Genomic DNA, 21,969 nt, shown 5'->3' with positions numbered 1-21,969 from the left:
ACTGGAATATAACACAGCCACATCCATTTGTTTACAGAGTGTCTCTGGGTGCTTTTGCTCTACCAGGCAGAGCTAAGTAGTTGCAAAAGAGACCTGATAGCTAGCAAGGCCTAAAATATTCCTATCTGATCCTTTATAGAAATCTTTGCTGACCCCATTTACAGATAATGAAGCTAAGACCAGAGAATCCAGTAACTTACCCAAGCCTACCCTAAAAAATAAGAAACTAAGGTAAGATCTGGATCCCCTTGACCCAAGAGATCATACCTTAACAACTATATACTGTTATGATAGTTCTGGTGGTTATAAAATTTAGTGAATTTCACACATAGAAAACAAATCACATTTAACTGCTCTGTAGTCATATTTTCCATTTTGACCATGGCAGATAGGTTTGGCAGAAGGTGACTGCTACCACTTCTATAAAATTGTGTGCTGGTGAATTTATAAGGACAGCATTTTGCTTTGCTGACATCTGCACGGCAGTGACGTTTTGGTCCTATTTCAAGTGGAATGATTGCCAGCCCCCATATTATAACCCTTCTACTTCTCAGCTAACTTCAAAAGCTCAGCACATATGTTAGGCTTTTGGAATTGGATGAAAGGTATGGGACTATGCCCAAGAAATAATTACAAATGATTATTCAAAATTATACATTCAGTTAATTGCCAGTAAAGAGGAAAAAGTAATCCCTTCCTCATTTCAGAAGCCAGAAATAGTGGCAAAGGATTTGATTCATTAAATAAGTGAAAAAAGTGACATTGTCAAAATGATTATCTCAGAGCAACATCTTAATATCCAACATTCATCTTAAGATTAACTTTTAAATACATTTATAATATTTCATTTGTACCTTAACAAATGTTCAATTTTAGAGATAATGATTGAAAATAACTGTACAGTCTGCTTATGTTCTTTTTGACCATAGTGGCACATCCTGCTGATTTTCAAGAATCCCATTTGCATACGTTAGAGCACACAACCAGGGACATGAAGGATTAAGGGACACTGTATACTACTACAACTCCGCAGAGACTCGGCACAACAACAAACTAATAATTAGCATTGTGATGATACACTGCCTTATGAGTTAACAAATTCATAGTTGGTATCACATGCTATCCTCATTGCCAATAGCATTAAAATCTTTGGGTTGAAAAGCAATCTACATTTTGGGTCATGGCTGCCCACTCTGAAAGGCTTTGTCCTTCAACTATTGCCTCAATTATTGCTATGTTGGACCTTAGGGTATTTGTCTTCGTGACTTGGCAATAAAGGTAAATTGCACATCTTGGATGAGCCCTGGTTTTGCTAGACCAGTGTTTACCTTCAGTAAATGAGTAAAAGACATAAGCCTTAAAAAACTAAATAAATAGGGGCACCTGGATGGCTCAGTGGGTTAAAGCCTCTGCCTTCAGCTCAGATCGTGCTACCAGGGTCCTGGGATTGAGCCCCACATTGGGCTCTCTGTTTGGCTGGGAGCCTGCTTCCTCCTCTCTCTCTGTCTGCCTCTCTGCCTACTTGTGATCTATCAAATAAATAAATAAAATCTTTAAATAAATAAATAAAATAAAACAAAAAACAACAAAACTATAGGTAAGAAGGTACAATGTTCTATGTATTAGAACATTGTAAAGTGTAAAGTAACTTGCTAAAAATTAAAGTTGGACTTCCTATCTCCAGTTCCATTCATGAGGTGCTTAGAAGTTGCCATTTCACCCTAACAACAACTTAAAAACTATAAGTACTGAAAAATAAACAACCCTCTTGGATCCATAAGAGAGAGGAAGACATGGAAAAACCACTGCCCCCCAAACTGAAAAGACACACAGACACCAGAGCAGAGACCTAGGATCAGAAATTGTCATGGGATCTAGGGCCAGCACGTGAGATCCTGAACTGAAATAGAAGAATTTCTGAGGTTTTGGTGTAAACATCTCTGAGAGTTAAAAATTCAAGGGGGGGCCCAGTCATAGTGGGGCCCCCACAGTATTAGGAGATTTACCTAGCAGATTCCCATGGGGAAAGTGGAAAAATAACTATTTTTGAATACTCTATAACATTTCGTTTTTAATAGGGACTGCCCTCTGGTGAAACTGGTTAACCAGAGTCTAACCCACTGGAATATTATCAGAGCCTAAAAAACTTGAGTAAAAGAAATGCCCAAATCCAACTCTTTGTAGCCATCCTATCCTACCTGAGAGGTAAGGAAAACACTTAGACATACTCGTATAGTTCACAGCCCAGAGGAAGCAGCTCATTCAAAGACTGACACCTAATCATTGGACTATGAATAGAATGCTAAGAATGGTTTCTCTCCCCCCATACCTCAGTACCACATTACTAAAAGCCAGTTTGTAACAGTTCCTTTTACCCAGCCCATTGCTGTTATTATTTTCCAAGGCCAAAGGTTGCCAGACACAGCAAAAGGCAAAGAACAGAGTTTGAAAGGACTGAGCAGGCATCATAACCAGACATGGCAGGGATGTTGGAATTAACAGACTGAGCATTTAAAACAACTCTAATAAATATGCTAAGGGCTTTAATGGATAAAGTACACAGCATGCAAGAACAGATGCATGGTATAAACAGGAGATGGAAATCCTAAGAAAGAACCAAAAAGATATTCTGTATTAATCTGGGCTTTCTCTCTTTTCTTTTGGATTAGTGTGGCCAATGGTTTATTGATCTTATTGATTCAAAAAACCAGCTTCTAGTTTCATTGATACATTCTACTGTGTCTCTGGTTTCTACCTCATTGATCTCAGCTCTAATATTGATTATTTCCCTTCTTATGTGTGGAGTTGGTTTGATTTGTTGTTGATTCTCCAGTTCTTTAAGGTGTAGAGAGAGATGCTGTGTCCTGGATTTTTCAATTTTTTTTTTTTTTTTTTTTGCAACCCACAGAATGGGAGAAGATATTTGCAAATGACAGTACAGACAAAAGGTTGATATCCAGGATCTATAATGAACTCAAACTCAACACACACAAAACAGACAATCATATCAAAAAATGGGCAGAAGATATGAACAGACACTTCTCCAATGAAGACATACAAATGGCTATCAGACACATTAAAATGTTCATCATCACTAGCCATCAGGGAGATTCAAATTAAAACCACATTGAAATAACACCTTACACCAGTTAGAATGGCCAAAATTAGCAAGACAGGAAACAACATGTGTTGGAGAGGATGTGGATCAAGGGGAACCCTCTTACACTGTTGGTGGGAATGCAAGTTGGTGCAGCCACTTTGGAGAACAGTGTGGAGATTCTTCAAGAAATTAAAAATAGAACTTCCCTATGACTCTGCAATTGCACTCCTGGGTATTTACTCCAAAGATACAGATGGAGTGAAAGAAGGGCCATCTGTACCCCAATGTTTATAGCAGCAATGGTCACGGTCACCAAACTGTGGAAAGAACCAAGATGCCCTTCAATGGACGAATGGGTAAGGAAGATGTGGTGCATATACACTATAGAGTATTATGCCTCCATCAGAAAGGATGAATACCCAACTTTTGTAGCAACATGGATGGGACTGGAAGAGATTATGCTGAGTGAAATAAGTCAAGCAGAGAGAGTCAATTATCATATGGTTTCACTTATTTGTGGAGTATAACAAATAGCATGGAGGACATGGAGAGTTAGGAGAATGGAGTTGGGGGAAATTGGAAGGGGAGGTGAACCATGAGAGACTAAGGACTCTAAAAAACAATCTGAGGGGTTTGATTAGGCGGATGGGTGGGAGGTTGGGGTACCAGGTGGTGGGTATTATAGAGGGCATGGATTGCATGGAGCACTGGGTGTGGTGAAAAAATAATGAATACTGTTATGCTGAAAATGAATAAAAAATAAATTAAAACAAAACAAAACAAACAAACAAACAAAAACAAAAACAAAAACAAAAACTATACCTCAGAATAACATCTTCAAATTAGAGAAAGTCAAAGATAAAGAAAAAAAAAATCCTGGCAAGTTGGGGGGAGGGGGCAAGAGTCAGAAAGGGAAAAAAAAATCTATAAAGGAACAGAGATAAGAATTATATCTGACTTCCACTCAGAAACTATGCAAACAAGAAGTAAATGGAGAGAAAACCACCTATGAACTTAGAATTCTATACCCTATGAAATTATTCTTCAAAAGTGAAGGATAAATTTGTTGCCAAGAGACCTATTCCCTGACTTGAAATAAGTCTTAAAAGAAGTTCTTTACAGAGAAAGAATATAATATAGTCAAAATGTGAATCTATATAAATAAGGGAAGAACATCAAAGAAGGAATAAGTAAAGGTACAATAAAAACTTTAATTTTTTTCTTAATTGATTTAACATAATAATTTGTTCAAAATAAAAAGAGCAACTATATATTTAATTACATATGCATATATTTTTTATATATGTTAAATGAATTACAGCAATGATACAAAGGGCAGGAGGAAGGAAATAGAGTTATCTTATTATAAGGTATTCACACTACACATGCAGTAGTATAGTGTTGTTTGAAAGCAGACTTGGAGAAGTCGTAAATATTTTGCAAACTTTAGGACCACAAAAAGCATAACTGATATGCTAAGAAATGAGAAAATGGAATCACATAAAAATGCTAAATTAAATTCACAAAAGTCAGAAAAAGAGTGGAAGACAAAAGCAGAAACAAAGAATAAGGGGAACAAGCAAAAAACAGTAATATAGTAGTTCTTAATCCAATTATATCAACAACCACTAGAAATATAAATGGTCTAAATGCACCAATTAAAGACAGATTGTCAGAGTGGACCGAAAACATGACATAATTTTATGTTACCTATATGAAATATCCTTTAAATATAAGGACACACATAGATTAAACATAAATTCATGGAAAAAATACATTATGCTAACACGAACTCAAAGGTAGCAGGAGTAGTTATGTTAATTTTAGACAGAACAGACGTCAAAGTAAGGAAAGCCATCAGAGATAAAGAAGGGCATTACACAGTGATAAAAGATTCAATTCTCCAAAACCACAACATTTTCTTAATATGCATGTGCCTAATAAGAGAGCATCATAATCCATGAGGCAAAAACTATGAAACTTCAAGGAAAAATAGACAAATCCACCACCATAGTTTGAGACTTTAGCACCTTCTCTCAGAGATAGATCCAGCAAGCAGAAAATCAGTAAGGACATAGATAAACTCAACAATATCATCAACTAGATATGATGAATAGCTATAAGCCATTTCATCCAGCAACAATACAATTTTTTTCTGAAGCAAACATGGAACATTCACCAAGAGAGACCAAATGGTCCATAAGACACCCCTTTAAAAATTTAAGGAGCAGAAATTATACAATGTCTGCTCTCAGACCACAGTGGATCTAAACTAGAAGTCATTAACAGAAAGATAACTGGAAAATCCCCAAATAGTTCAATATTAAACAGCACAGTTCTTAATAACACATGGGAAATCTCAAGAGAAATTCAAAAATATTTTGAATGAAATGAACATGAAGTCACAACTTATCAAAATGTCTAAGATGCAGAGAAAGCAGAGCTTAGAGGGAAGGTTACAGCATTGAAATGCACACATTAGAAAAGGAGAAAGATCCCAAATCAATCATCCAATTTTTCACCTTAGAAAACTAGGAAAGGAAGAACAAATTAGCTCCAAGTAAGTAGAAGACAAGAAATAGTAAGAATTAGAGAAGAAATCAATAAAAAAATCAGTAGAGAAAATAAGAAATCAATAGAGAAAATCAACAGAAGCAAAAGCCAGGTCTTTGAAAAGACCAATAAATTGATAAGGAAATTAAAACAACAATGAGATACCACTACACTCCTACTACAATGGGCAGAATCTAGAACAATGATGAACCAAATACAGGGGAAGATTAGGGCAACAGGAGCCCTCATTCATTGTTGGAAAAAATGCCAAATGGCACAGCCATTTGGAAGACAGTTTGTCATTTTCTTACAAAACTAAACACATTCTTTCCATACAATCCACCCTTTGCACTTCTTGGTATTTACTGAAAGAAGCTGAAAACTTACATTCATAGAAAAACATGCACATGAATGTTCTCAGCAGCTTTATTCATAATCACCAAAACTTGGAGGCAACCAAGATGTCCTTTAGTAGGTGGATGGATAAATAAATTGTGGTACATCCAAACGATGGAATATTATTTAACACTAAAAAGAACTGAGTTATCAAGTCATTAAAAGATATAGAGGAGGGGCACCTGGGTGGCTCATCATTTAAGCATCTAGCTCCAGCTCTGGTCATGATCCCATGATCCTGGGATGGGTCCCCTCGTCAGGCCCCGTGTTGGGATCCTGGCTTAGCAGAGAGCCTGCTTGTCCCTCTCCCCACTGCTCATGCTCTCCCCCCACCAAATAAATAAATATATTCTTTAAAATATATAGAGGAGACTTAAATGCTTATTATTATGTGAAAGAAACCAGTCTTAAAATGTTCCATACTATATGATCTCAACGATCTGGCATTTCGGGAAAGGAAAAACTATGGAAACAGTAAAAAGATCTGTGTTTGTAGAGGGTGGGCATGGAGGAGTAGAGATGAATAGATGAATAGGCAGGACACAGAGGATATTTATGGCAGTGAAATACTCCATCTGCTATTATAATGGTTGATATACATCATTACACTTTTCTCCTAACTCATAGAGTGTAAGACACAGAGAGTCAGCCCTCAGGTAAACTGAACTGTGGGGGAATGTGAGGTGTCACTGTAGATTCATCCTTGGTAAGAAATGCACCTTCCTGATCAAGGCTGTTGCTAATAGGGGAGGACAGACATGTGAGGGGGAGGAGTATTTGATAAATCTCTGTACTTTCCTGTACTCTCTACTCTCCACTTTGTCATAAACCTACAACTGCTCTTAAAGTTTTTAAATAAGAAAAACTAAAGCAAATGAAATAGCCCTTAATTGTCTTCTGACTTGTAGTGTCTTTTTCTAATTTTCTGGACAAAACCTGTTTCAAATTTAAACTACTTCATACATGTGAATCTTTGCCTGGTTATATTTCTTCCTTACCCCCAGCCCTCTAAGGAGTTTGCATGCCTCTTGTTGCAGTTTCGTTTTTATTATTTCTGTTTATTTCTTTGAGTCATTCTGCCAGGTTGCATATACTGTAAACATTTTGAGGGCAGGTACTTAATCTTAAAAAATTATTTTCATCTCCAGATATAGGGGATTAATGAAAAATCATTAACTTCAATTAGATGACACATTTAATTGTGGAAACGTACATGATAAGGAAAGATGTGTGGTTTTGTTCGACAGGCACAGGGAAATGATTCTGTGCTACCCAGTTTCTTGTGTTAAACAAATAAATGCCTGTCCATTTGCTTTGATCTTTTGCAAAGAGAAAGAAGGAGAGGAGAACTTATTTTTTGGAAAAAAGTAGAGAAGGGGAAGGGGAACTTCAGAGGGAAATTAGAGGGTTAAACCTGAAAAGAACATGCCATCCAGAAGGTAAAGAAGGCACAAGATGTCATATTGGAAGCACTGGACTGCCCAATCCAAACCTAGTTTTCAGTAGGATCTTCCTTCCAGGTACAAGCATAGCAGCCAAGCATGTTTGCCTTTTCTCCCTGTTTCTAATATTTATTAAACATTTAGTATATGCACAAAACTGCTTTAGGAACCTTAATATTTTTGTATTCTAAGTACCTCAATTTTGCTGAGGTGGGTAGGTAAATATGATTGGTTATTCTTATTTATGATAATAAAATCTGATCTGAACAGACTTTGTGGTTAAGACACTAATGGTCAAGCCATGTGTTTTTGAACCATAGTCAATTCAGTGAAAGATGAGTCAATTCTGAAACACAATATTTTTTCTTTAATAGGCTTTGAAAGCTAATTGTCTCAGTTCAAATTCTGATTCTACCATTTACTAGCTCTTTGTACTTTGAGATCATTAAGGAAGTTCTATAAGGGTTCGGTTTCCATGTTGGAAATATGGGGGTCTTAGCAGAGTTTAGCCAATAACATTTCTGTGAAGATCAATTGAAATAATGCATTAAAAATACTCTGCACATTATTGGCACTCAATAAATGCTGATAAATATTAATAATATTGTAATTAGTGTTCACCTATTCTATAGCTGTCCCTGTTATGGATCTCTTGATTTCTAGGACAGACATTTTTGAGTGGATAGTTAATACTGATAAAGACTGAATTCAATAACTGGACTTTAATGACCTGTTATTTGTCCATTCAGAATGCTTTATATAAAGAGAATTAATTGTCTCAAGCCCCGGGTCCTTGATATTTTCTCTCCATACTTAACAAAGCACAGAATCACCATCTTGATGACCTGTCCATTTTTATTTTAATTTTTTAGCTAGCTTTAAATAGTATGATGTAGTCAAGTATATCTTCTAGTTCATTAGTTATTTAATCTGAATAGAATATATAGACCAACAATGTGTTTTTTGAAACATCTAGTTCTAGTGAGTCAAGTCTGATAAGGATGTCAACGCAGTTACTCAATATGCTTTTACTGTGAATATAGGACACTGATTCAAGAAATGAGGGGTGGGCTAGTTTAATTGGCTAAAATGGTTAATTTTACTACTATTTCTGGAAAATGAAATTTTTTTGAGGAGTGCCTTATTGGCTTCTATTCATGTTTATTAAAATTATCATTTTTTGGAGTATCTAAAAAAAGCTCAGAGTTCATATTTGATGTCCAGGTTACTTAACAATGTCCTTTGTGCTGCACGTTAGCCAGCTCAAAATGATTGCAAACACAGAACTCTAGAGCAACAACAAATGAGCTCCCTTGTCATGAATATAGCAAAACATTTAGAAAAAAAAAGAGACTCCATTCTCATATGGCAAATTAATTATATTTTGATGATCTATATATGATACAGAATATATAATTTCAATCCAATTTCACATTTCATTTATTAAAAATAAAATACATTAGCCCAGAAGCAAATAACATTTGTCCTAATAAGGCAAACTCATGTACTTATGACCTCTCTCTACTTGTGATATACACATCTTTCACAGCTGAGTAAGCAAATTTACAGATCTGGATTGGGTAAACAAATTAACAACCTTTGCCCAAGTTGAAGAGCGAACCCTTTTAGTGGGAAACTATTCTAAGCTTGAAGATGGAGGAAGCATGATTTCTCTCTAATATAATGTCGTTTATTAAATAACGATCTTAGGAAGTACATGTACATGTGTGGGGGGTGTTCAGTAGGAGATAATGAAGGAGATAAATTGTTCCTAAAGAAATAAGTTTTAATATTTTATTTTGGTAGAATATATTATAGTATTACAGTTAAACATTGTGATTTCAACACTGAATTTTGGTCGTGTCATCTTTCCTGAAATTATTAGGGCTTAGGAATTTTCTTAGAAGCACTAAAAAATGAAGCATTCAGTGACTCTCAAATATGACCTCTAAACTAGCAGCATGCATATCACCTGAGAAGTTAAAAATGCAAATTTGTAGTCCCCAACCCAGAACTAGTGACTCAGAATCTGTTGGAGTAAGATCCAGAAACTGTATCTTCATGAGCTTTCAAAGATGCACACTAAAATTTGAGGACCTCTGGTCTAATTTAGTTCCTCACAGAAAGGAGAAAACTCTATACATGTTCCAAGAAGTCTAGGACCAAACTCTTGAAATTATTAACTTAAGTCTCATGTTTGCCATGGATGACTTTCCAGATCTTTTCAGGTCCTGTCTGGCTATTTTACTCCTTTGACTGAATTAAAGAACAATTGACACAGTGCCATCTCTTCTCCATTTTGTATAACAGGCTCAAGATCAACCTCATTTGGTGTAGAAGATGGATCTTGATTATAGTCAGGGATATTCAAGTAAACTCTAGAATAACAATTTGAAGTTCAGGATCTGAACCTCATTACCAATCTGACTTGCATAGATGGGCTACTTCTACTCTGTCTAGTTATCAGATCAAGTCCTTATTTCTAAAAAAAAGAGTGAAATACTGATGTTCTTCTCATATTTCCACCCCTTCCCACAGAGGATAGAATATCCAGAGAAGCATGTGCTTCTATCCACCACCTTTACTAGCTCCTCTGAGAGGATGGATTGATTCATAAGATTAATCAGAAAGGAAGTCATTGAATAGGCCACTTTTCACTAGCATGCAAAAACAGTGTGTATGTTTATATGAGGATAAAACAAGGGGGTTGGCAGGAAAGATAGGTGGAAAGGAGTAGAAATATTGCAGGAAGAATCAGCATATTCCTAGATCTAAGCCTTAGCACTACTTTTCAGCCAAATCCTGAGTGTGGTGAAGACTGACTGCTGGGGTATCAGGTACTTCCTTATAGAGAAGGCAGAAAGAATAAGGTACAGAATTGAAACACTAACATTCCACTCCATGAAAGTTAATTTCTCAGATTTAGTCTCTGTATCCATGTTTTGTTCTCTCAGTCCAGATTTCTGCCTGGATTACCAAAGATTTCCAGTCTCAGAAAAATTTAGTTCTCTGACAAGTCCCCAAATTAACTAGAATATATGCTAGAAACCCTGTCAGGAGCAGGTTCCTGTGGCCAGCCATAACTCCTAATGCCAACTACTAAACTAGCAGTTTATACGCTCCACTTACCTACCTTTGGGGCCTCATCTTACTCCTTGTTAGTACTTCCAAATGTTGGATTCAGCTTCAGACTATCTTTTCTAATCTTTTGTTCTATTTCCAACATTCTAAGTTTTCCTTCCTCTCATCCTCCCAAATGAAGTAGTCAAACTATCCCCATGCCTCATTAGAAATTGTTGTAGTTCTAACTCTAGGCTTTAGATTTTTCTTTACAATTGTGCTGTGGTTACTTGGTCCCTGTCTGATCATATTTTGAAATATGATAACTTTACCTGGCAAAAAATGTCAGGACAAAGAGATACTTGGTGAAAATGCTTCACCTTTGAACCTAGGTTTCCATCATGAAAGGCCATCTGGATAAGGAAGAGCTCAATAGATAAAACAAAGAGTCATCAAAAGCTTTTTTCTTTGTTACTTTTAGCCTAAGACAGTTCTGTGGTTGCTACCATCTTGAGAAATTTTGGTATGTATTATATATACATTTTTATCCTCATAATGAATGTGGAAGAAGTGTTTAAGAAAATTGGCCAGCATCCCTCAGTGAGGTACCTGGTTGGCCAAATTGGTGAAGCATGCAACTCTTCATTTCAGGATTGTGAGTTAGAATCCCACATTGGATGAGGTGATTACTTAAAAAAATAAAATCTTTAAAAAAGAAGAAGAAAAAGAAGAAGGAGGAGGAGGAGGGGGAAGAGGAGAAGGAGAAGAAGGGAAAGGAGGAAGCGGAGGAGAAAAAGAAGAAAGAAAGAAACATAGCCAGCATCTTGAATTTAAATCAGAGTTTTCCAAGGAAAGATATCAGGAAAAGTCTCATTGACTTTTTAAAATATACAAAAAATAGCAAAATAAACATTTTTAGCAGGGGAGACACATTTATTTTGTGGTCACTATTTTGTGAAAAAAAAAAAAAAAACCTGTCATTTTCTCTTCTCTTCTCTCACTTTTCTTTTTCTTTTCTTTTTTTATCTCTGCCTGGACAATCTTGCCTAGCATAATTATCCAGTTCAATGCAGATTGCTTTCACATCTATCTCATTCTTCCCTCTTGAGCTCCAGATACACACCATTAATGTCTACCTACAACTGAGCATCTCGTGGGCATCTGAAACATAATACAGTTGCACATGGCTTATCCTCACTGCCCCCACCTCAACACACACCAAGCCTGCTCCTTCTTCTGTATGCCTTATCTCTGGTAAGGAAACTATGCAGTCTAAAACTAAACTAAACTAAACTAAACTAAAACTATGCAGCTAAAAACCTAAAAAAAAAATCCATCAATCAGCCTTTTTTCCAATAAAAATCATATATTTGGTTATCAAGTATTTATTCTAATTCCAAATTATTTAGCATTTTTTTTTCATACTCATTCATTAGTTTGTCATTCACCAACAGTTTCTTGGATTCACTGCAATAGCCTCCTTGTCAAACCCCATGTCTCCACATTTCCTCCCAACCAATTCTCACTTCCTTGGACTTCTTTTTACAAAATCATCATCATCACCCCCATTATCACAACAACAGTAATAATAACAGTCGTTCCATACTTAAGAGACTGCAAAGATTTCTCACTGCTTCCAAAATGCAGTCAAAATTTTAGCTTGACACATATAATATATAATTCAGCTCTACACTTTCTTCTCTGACATTTACTGTTTCTTCTTTGCACCCCCCCCCATAAACACTAGGATCAAACCTCTTCATTGTTTTAGAAAAATGGCATGCCTTTTATACATTTCTTTCTTTGTATATGCTTCCCACTGTCTAGAGTATTTCCTCTATATTACTGACATTCAGTATTTCCACTATGGCATCTCACATGCAATACTGTTTATTTGTGACTCTTGGCTCACCAGACTGTGCTCCTGGAGGGAAGGGAATATAAGTCAACCACAGAGGTATCAAGCAAACAATGGACATTTAATTTCAGTGACTGAATAATAAATGAGCCAAAGGCAACATGCATAGTAATTACATCTGTAAATAAGGATCTCTGTGATGTTAGAATAAGGTTGACAAATCAGTGAGTAGTATATTGTTCAAGAGATACTCATATAAGAAAGGTGAAAAATCCAGAAAGATACCACTTTTTTCTTCTTGGTTTCTTGCAAAACAAGGAAAAACTTGATTCTACATCAAAAGCAGTCCAAAGAATGCTACTTTACATTCCCATCAAAGACTAATTCAGAAATTATGTCACAAATTTCTAACATATAACATCTACTCAAACCCCCACCCGTAATGTCAGGCACACTTCTTCTATGTGAAGCAGAGATTAGGACCATGAATGACACAAACACATTTTCAGGTCTTTGATGATATTAAGGAATAATTGATAGCTGTATTGTACTTAAATTAGAAAACTATCCTTAAATTTTAGTGGTATATAGTAAAAACACTGCTGTGACATCAAAGATGGCTTCAAACATAATATGAAATGGTGAGACAGTAAGAGCGTGGATATAGAAGCTTTACCAAGTGTTGTTGGGTGTTTAAGACAGGTGATGGATAATGGGAATTCATTAAAGTATCTGTCCACTTTTGGATGTGCTTGAAATTCTCTCAATGTATTAAAAAAAAAAACATTTTCCATAATGACCAAGCCTACATAGTTGTGAACAAATAACGTGACATCAAATACTTGTTATTGTTACTTCTGAGGCACTCTGGTACTTTCTATTTTATTCTTTCTTTTCGATTTTATTTTAAAAAATAATGATGACCCCTAAGTTTATTTGTTTTTGCTACTGAGCCATGGAAAACACTGTTTTATACAAGGGAATAATTCTTCATATGTTAATTTTCCCCACTGTCCAATGCACACTCTATGAGTTTTCCACATTTCATATTAAATACCAACGTTCTCATAAGGTTCACAAACTTTAAACATCTCATACCCCTGATGTTGCTCTAATTTTGTCACATAGCATAGTGTGGCATCTTAAAAAAAAAAAAGTGATCTATTAAAATTATGTTCCTGACTATATATTCAAACAGAAACATTACTTTGACTAAAACAGTGTTGCTCCAAGTGATGAAATTATATCCTTTATTCAAATTTGATCCTCGTATAAAATGAGAGTCCTCACTTTATATACTCTTCTCTACGTTCCACTCTGTATGTAAGCCTCTGTACTCTGATTTTACTGGTCCTTCTAGCATTAGGATCTGATTATTCTTTAGCTTTGCAACCACAAATAAATGTCCAGATTCATAGACTCTCCAGGCATCCAAGTTATTCCTTAGCTTATGTTTGTACAGCCTATTTTTCAGATTTTTAAAAGCTGAATGTCATTCTGTGGTTTTAAATACTTTTCCATTTACCAAGGTGATTTTCAATCTTATTTTCTGTGGCACAAGCTAGGCCTCCTGGGGTGGTGCCATCCACAAAAAATAAATTAATTAATTAATTAATTAATTAATATTTAATAAATAAATAAATTAATGAATAAATAAATACTTTTTATATAGCAGCATTTGGCTAAATGATAAAGTTGAATACTATTCAGTCCCACTGAACCATCTTTTTTGCCGTGACCTCAACAGAGTGACGCTTTATTTTAAGCCTCAAGCCTACTATAACTGATGAAATAAGCATAATAAATAAAGAACAACTGAGTACCACTAAGTTCTTGATAATAGGCTATAGAGATTATCTAAAAAGTGACAAACATAAATGTTTGGAGATATTTAGTAGATATTCATTTATAGCACTATATTGAAGAACCATAAGAGTAGATAAAATGAATATATAAACGTATGCATTGTGTTACAGTCTCTAGCCTTCTATAATTGTTCTTATATGTTTACATACTTTCTACAAATGTATGTTATAATCTTCAATATCTGTACTCTATAATGTGAAAGATGGTCTTTGATGGGTGCTAGGTAATTTAATATTCAGCATATTGAATTAAAGTCCAACTTTTCCTATTTCATTATTATTCTTACATAGGAAGATAAAAAGACAAATAATATCCAGGCATAGAAAACATAATTTGTTAAGTACTTAAAGAAACATACTTACAAATAGTTTTTGGTGATTATATATTGAATAACATTATGGGGGAAAAAAAAACTTAGTGGGAGGGAAAATTTGAGTCAGAAGGAGCTGCAGATGAAATTACAACATCTGGTTTCAGCATGATCATGTTTCTGCAGTATTATCTCAACAGCAGGCAGACCGGGTCTGTAACCAAAGAAGCCTGACCCTATGGGACAAGAGACCTCCTCTGCTCATCCTGCTGGGATCCCCCCAGATGACAAATACTCTTGGCACTGAATCACTGTCAAGATACACTTCAAGGTGCTCATGACCCAGTAACCAAGACTTGTCCTTTGAGGATCCCTTAAATTTCATGTCTCTTCAGCAGCCTGCTCCCCTCAGAGACTTTTCCAAACCAAGCTCTTCAGTCTGTGCCTTGAAGCCTTGTTACCACCCTTGCTCTTTGGAATCCTGTTTAATTGTTACCTTTGATCACACTTGTGTGAGGCAATTATGGTTGCATCCCCCTTCCGGAGCCAGTTTTAATATTCTTTCCATATTTTAAACCACTTTGAGGTTACTAAAAGGATCTGAAAGGTAGAACCAAGGCAAGATGGCAGAGGAGTAGGAAACTTAAATATCATTGGGTCCCAGGAGTTCAGCTGGATAGTTACCAAACCATTCTAAACACTTACTCAATAGGAGATCAAAGAGAAGAAGAGCAGCAATTCTAGGAACAGAAAAGCAACCACTTTCTAGAAGGTAAGGCCTGTGGAGAAGTGAATCTGAGGTGAAAAATGGGAAGATAGTCTGTGGGGGGAGGGGCCAGCTCCTGGCAGTCATAGACCAGTGGAGCACAAAATCGGAACTTTAGAAGATGGTTCCACTAAGGGACATCACCCTAGAGGCTAAGTGGGGAGTGGAGCCCTTGTGGGGACAATGTGGTCTCAAGGACCTACAGGGTCACAGAAAGACGAGGGGTGGCTGAGTATGACAGAGCTCCCAGGTACTGGAGTGGGAAAGCAGACTATAGAGATGGAACTAAGGAGTATGCTGTCAGCTCAGGGTTACCTTAGGCTTGGATGTGAGGCACACTCAAACCACTGTTCTTTGAACAGAGACCCCAAAAATGGCAGATACGGAGAAACCCCCTCCTTCCTTCTCTGGGAGGAGTGGCACAGGAGTGTGCTACAGGAATCTGCTGGGTATGGAGACTCCAAATGGGGCCACATGCCAGAAATACAAATGCTCAGTCACAGGCCAGGTGAGCTCGGAGTGAGGTTGGAGACCAGGGAGATGGGAGGTATTTACTGCTTCTCTCCAAGGGTGCACTGAGGAATGGGGCTTGAGCTCTTGGCTCCTCTAGGCTGGAGATTAGGAGGCTGTCATTTTCATTCTCTGCCTCCAAAGCTCTATGGAAAACATTGAGGGAACAAAAGCTGCGGAGATCAAAACATAGCAGATTACATAGCCTGGCCACTGAAAAGAGTGGTGCAATTGTGCCTCAGGCAAAGAAAGACATTTGAGAATTAGTACAACAGGCCCTCCCCTAGAAGATCAACAAGAACATCCAGCCAAGACCAAGGTTATCAATCAATGAGAACTGCAGAACTCCCAGAGCTACGGAAATTCATGTTTTTGTTTGTTTGTTTGTTTGTTTTGTTTTGTTTTCTATGATTCATTAGTCTTTCAAAGTTAAATTTTTTTAATTCTATTTTTTTCTTATTCTATTTTTTATTTTTTATAATTTTCCCTTTTCCCTATTTTAATGTTTTTAAACTATTTTATCAATACCTTTTTAAAATATCTTTTTAAATTTTCATTGTTATAGTCATATTCTCTCCCTTCATCTTACTTGACCTTATTTTTTGTGTACATATAGGTTTTTCTTTCTTTAATTTTGGATACAGTTTCTTATAATAGATCAAAATATACCCTAACTCTAGTGAATGGCTTTGTTCTAGTCTCTAGTCTGATCTCTTTTTTTTTTTTTCTGTTTTCAACCAACTTCTTATATAATCAATTCCTTTTTTAGAATCTTCTTTTGATTTATATCTTTACAGTTATATTCCCTTCATTATGTTTACATATATATATATATATTTTTTTCATTTTTTAAAATTTTGGGAGGCAGTTTCCTCTAACCAAAATATACCTAAAATAAAAAATCAAGTATGTGGCTCTGTTCTTTTCACCAGTCTAATATTTATTTATTTATTTTCTTTCTTTCTTTCTTTCTTTCTTTCTTTCTTTCTTTTCCTCACAGTTTCAGGTCTCTTCTGATTTGGTTAGTGTATATTTTTCTGGGCCATTGCTACCTTTTTAGTATTTTGTTCTCTCATTCATCTCTTCTTATCTAGATAAAATGACAAGGCAGAAAAACTCACTTAAAAAACAAACAAACAAACAAAAAAACAAGAGGCAGTACTGATGGCTAGGGACCTATTCAATAAGGACATTGGTAATATGTCAGAACAAGTGTTCAGAACGATGGTTATCAAGATGCTAGCTGGGCTCGAAAAAAGCATGGAAGATACTAGAGAATCCACTTCTGGAGAAATAAAAGCCCTTTCTGGAAAAATAAAGGAACTAAAACCTAACTAAAAGGAACTAAAATCTAGTTGAAATTTAAAAAGCTATTAATAAGGTGCAATAAAAAATGGAGGCTCTCACTGCTAGGATAAACAAGGCAGAAGAGAGAATTAGTAATATAGAAGACCAAATGATGGAGAATAAAGAAGCTGAGCAAAAGAGAGATAAACAACTGCTGGACCATGAAGCGAGATTTGAGACATTAGTGATACTATAAGACAAAACAATATTAGAATAACTGGGATCCCAGAAGAAGGAGAAGGGGGGGGCAGAAGATATATTGAAGCAAATTATAGTAGAGAATTTCCCTATTTTGGCAAAGGAAACAAGCATCAAAATCCAGGAGGCATAAAGAACCCCCTCAGAATCAATAAAAATAGGTCTACACCGTGTCATCTAAGAATAACTTACAAGTCTCAGTGACAAAGAAAAAATTCTGAAAGCAGCTCAGGACAAGAGGTCTGTAAAATGCAAGATAGAAATATTAGATTGGCAGTAGACCTATCCACAAAGACCTGGCAGGCAAGAAAGGATTGGGATGATATATTCAGAGTGTTAAATGAGAAAAATATGCAGCCAAGAATACTATATCAAATTAGACTATCATTGAAAATAGAAGAAGAGATAAAAAGCTTCCAGGACAAACAAAAATTAAAAGAATTTGCAAATACCAAACCAGCTCTACAGGAAATATTGAAAGGGGTCTTCTAAGCAAAGAGAGAGCCTAAAAGTAACAGACCAGAAAGGAACAGGACAATACACAGTAACAGTCAGTTTCCAGGCAATACAATGGCACTAAATTAATATCTTTCAATAGTTATCCTGAATGAAAATGCACTAAATGCCCCAATCAAAAGACAAAGGGTATCAGAATGGATTAAAAAAAAACAAAAACCTATCAGTATTCTGTCTGCAAGAAACTCATTTTAGACCCAAAGACACCTCAAGATTTAAAGTGAGGGGGTGGAAAACAATTTACCATTCTAATGGACATTAAAAAGAAGCTGGGGTGGCAATCCTTATATCAGATAAATCAGATTTTGAGCCAAAGAATATAATGGGAGATGAGGAAGGAGACTATATCATACTATACTTAAAGAGTCTGTCCAACAAGAAGATCTAAAAATGTTAAATATCTATGCCCTTAACATGGGAGCAGCCAATTATATAAGCCAATTAATAAAATCAAAGAAACACATTGACAGTAATACAGTAATAGCAGGGGATGTTAACACTGCCCTCACTAAAACTGACAGATCATCTAAGCAAAAGATCAACAAGGAAATAAAGGCTTTTTTTTTTTTTTTAAAGATTTTATTTGTTTATTTGACAGGCAGAGATCACAAGTAGGCAGAGAGGCAGGCAGAGAGAGAGAGGAGGAAGCAGGATCCCTGCTGAGCAGAGAGCCCAATGCGGGGCTCGATCCCAGGACCCTGGGATCATGACCTGAGCCGAAGGCAGAGGCTTTGACCCACTGAGCCACCCAGGCGCCCTGGAAATAAAGGCTTTAAATGGCACACTGGACTAGATGGACATCACAGATATATTTAGAATGTTCCATCCCAAGGCAATGGAATACACATTCTTCTCTAGTGCACATGGTACATTCTCCAGGATAGATCATATCTTGGGTCACAAATCAGGTCTCAACTGGTACCAAAAGATTGGGATCATTCCCTGCATATTTTCAGACCACAATGCTTTGAAACTAGAACTCAACCACAAGAGGAAAGTTGCAAAGAACTCAAATACATGGAGACTAAAGAGCATCCTACTAAAGAATGAAAGGTTCCGTCCTGAGAGAAAAGTATATAGCAGCACAAGCCTTTCTCAAGAAACAAGAAAGGTCTCAAGTATACAACCTAACCCTACACTTAAAGGAACTTTCTTTGCTCTTCTTTCTCCAGCTCCTTCTCCAGCAGGAGAAGACAAATAATAAAGATCAAAGCAGAAATCAATGAAATAGAAACCAAAAGAACAGTAGAACAAACCGACAAAACTAGAAGCTGGTGCTTTAAAAGATTGATAAACCCCTGGCCAGACTTATCAAAAAGAAAAGAGAAAGGACCCAAATTAGAAAATCATGAATGAAAGAGGAGAGGTCCCAACCAACAAAGAAATACAATTATACGAACATATTCTGAGCAACTATACACCAGCCAATTTGACAATCTGGAAGAAATGGATGCATTCCCAGAGACATATAAACTATAAAAACTGAACCAGAAAGAAATAGAAAACCTGAACAGACCCATACCCAGTAAGGAGATTGAAGCAGTCATCAAAAATCTCCCAACAAATAAGAGCTTAGGGCCAAACGGCTTCCAAGGGCAATTCTACCAAACATTTAAAGAAGAATTGATACCTATTGTCCTGAAAATGTTCCAAAAAAATAGAAATGGAAGGAAAAATTCTAAATCTCACACCACCACCTCACACCATTCAGAATGGCTGAAATTAACAAGTCAGGAAATGACAGATGTTTGCAAGGGTGGTAGAGAAAGGGGAACCCTCCTACACTGTTGGTGGGAATGCAAGCTGGTGCAGCTACTCTGGAAAACAGCATGGAGGCTCCTCAAAAAGTTGAACATAGAGCTACCCTATGACCCATCAATTGCACTATTGGGTATTTGCCCTAAAGATACAAAGGTAGTGATCCGAAGGGGCACATGCACCTGAATGCTTATAGCAGCAACGTCCACAATAGCCAAACTATGGAGAGAACCTGGATGTCCATCAACAGATGAATGGATAAAGAAGATGTGGTATATATATATATAAATGGAATACTATGCAGCCATCAAAACCCCCACAAAATCCTGCTATTTGCAATGATGTGGATGAAACTGGAGGGTGTTATGGTAAGTGAGATAAGTCAACCAGAGAAAGACAAGTATCATATGATATCTTTGATATGAGGAATTTGAAAGGTAGGGCAGGGGTTTGTAGGGGTAGGAAAGGAGAAAATGAACAAGATGGGACCCGGGAGGGAGGCAAAGCATAGGAGACTCTTAATCTCAGGAAACAAAGTGAGGATTGCTGGGTCATTGCGGGGAGGATAGGGTGGCAGCATTATGGACATTAGGGAGGGTATTGCTATGGTGAATGCTGTGAATTGTGTAACACTGATGATTCACAGACCTGTACCCCTGAAGCAAATAATACATTATGTGTTAATAAAAAAGAATAAAATAAAATAAAATAAAATAAAATAAAATAAAATAAAATAAAAGGATTTGAAAGAAGAAAGAAAACAAAACCTTGAATTTGGATAAGTCAATATGGAGCCTGATATAGTAAAGTATGTAACTAATCTCAAATCTGTAACTTTAGTGTGGATAAGGATTATGGCCATTCACCACACTTTATTTTTTTATTTTTTTAAAGACTTTATTTACTTATTTGAGAGAGAGGGAACAAGTGGTGGGGAGGGGCAGAGGGAGAGAGAGAGAGAGAGAGAGATCTCCCTGTTGTGGGGCTCAATCTCAGGACCCTGGGATCACCATCTGAGCTGAAGGCAGCTGCTTAACCCATGAAGCCACCTAGGGGGCTCCTGAACACTGCATTTTAAACACACATTTTGCCACTAACAAAACTAAGGTGCGTTGCTGTTGTAGTAGATGGTCTGTGAGAATCCCAAACATTCTTAGGATCCCCGGACATGAAATAAAGATAACTTAAAGCTGACTTCTCATGTTCACTACACACTATACATTAAGAAATCTCACAATCTCTAAAACCATTGCATTTAGGAATCCAATAAAAGTAAGTGGGCTTCTGTCACCTTGACAACTGGAACAGCTGTTACTCCATGCAAGTCATGGAAAGGCTGGGCTGGAACACTGTGCAGCAACATGTTGCTGGAAAAGCACCTGCCGCCCACCAGCCTGCCCTGCCTCCCAGTCATTCCGCTCTAGCCGTCTGTAACCTCTGGCTTTCTATTTCTCCCAGTGCACCCAGAAACATTTTAAAGGTTGGATGGCATTTAAATATATACTTCATCTTCACATGTTTAAAGTTTTAATTCCCAACATCTGGAAATCAACCTTTGTCTAACTTTGAGTTCACTGGAGAAAACTGCTAAGAGTTCAAAAGTTATTACTGCCTTTATCCAAGAAAACACATTAAGAAATGCTGGTCTTACTTTGTTAATATTTACCTTGTGACCTTTTTTCAAGGGGATTCAAATCACAAGGTAAATTTCTTAAATATTCAAATACTTCTGTTAAGTACCAAATATTATTATTTCCATGTATTATAAAGGGAATCAAGCACAAAGTTCACTGCCAGTAAGTGATTTTTCAGAAAATAGTACATGGAACTTTTCACTTTCCCTCTGTTTTCCATTCTATTTTTATCTAATTTTATTTTAAAGCAATGTCTTTCATCTTATCATGATTAAGATGCAAAATATTTTCAAGTTTTTCCTCTGGAAATCAAATGAGATCAGCACTTAAAGTCCTTTCCCTGTGCCAAGCACTGTGAAAGCACTTGCTAGAACAAATGTTGTTTAACTCTGAATCATATAAAACACATTTTAAAAAATTCGTTACAAAGTGCAATACATATTGTTTCATACTTGAATTAGCAAAATACGTAACAGAATTTTCTTTTCTCTTTAAAAAAATAGCATTATATTCTGCTTGGAGGAGAACCATAAAACATCAAGCCAAGTTTATACTCCCCTGTGCATGAAAACTGTAGCAGGTGACTGATGTCAGCCTTCTGTGAATGTCTCAAGTGACCTCAAGGAGATCTCAAAAACAGGAAGAACTAGAAAAC

General features: G+C 36.4%; 1 pseudogene; it reads left to right on the top strand.

The window, feature by feature from the left end:
* The first annotated feature begins 14,681 nt into the window (after positions 1–14,681).
* LOC116588777 lies at positions 14,682–14,952 on the top strand (annotated as a pseudogene).
* Positions 14,953–21,969: the final 7,017 nt, after the last annotated feature.

Source organism: Mustela erminea, chromosome 4 (genome assembly GCF_009829155.1).
Source record: "Mustela erminea isolate mMusErm1 chromosome 4, mMusErm1.Pri, whole genome shotgun sequence".
In the NCBI taxonomy this organism is placed as follows: Eukaryota; Metazoa; Chordata; class Mammalia; order Carnivora; family Mustelidae; genus Mustela; species Mustela erminea.
This window is presented reverse-complemented; position numbering and strand designations above follow the sequence as displayed.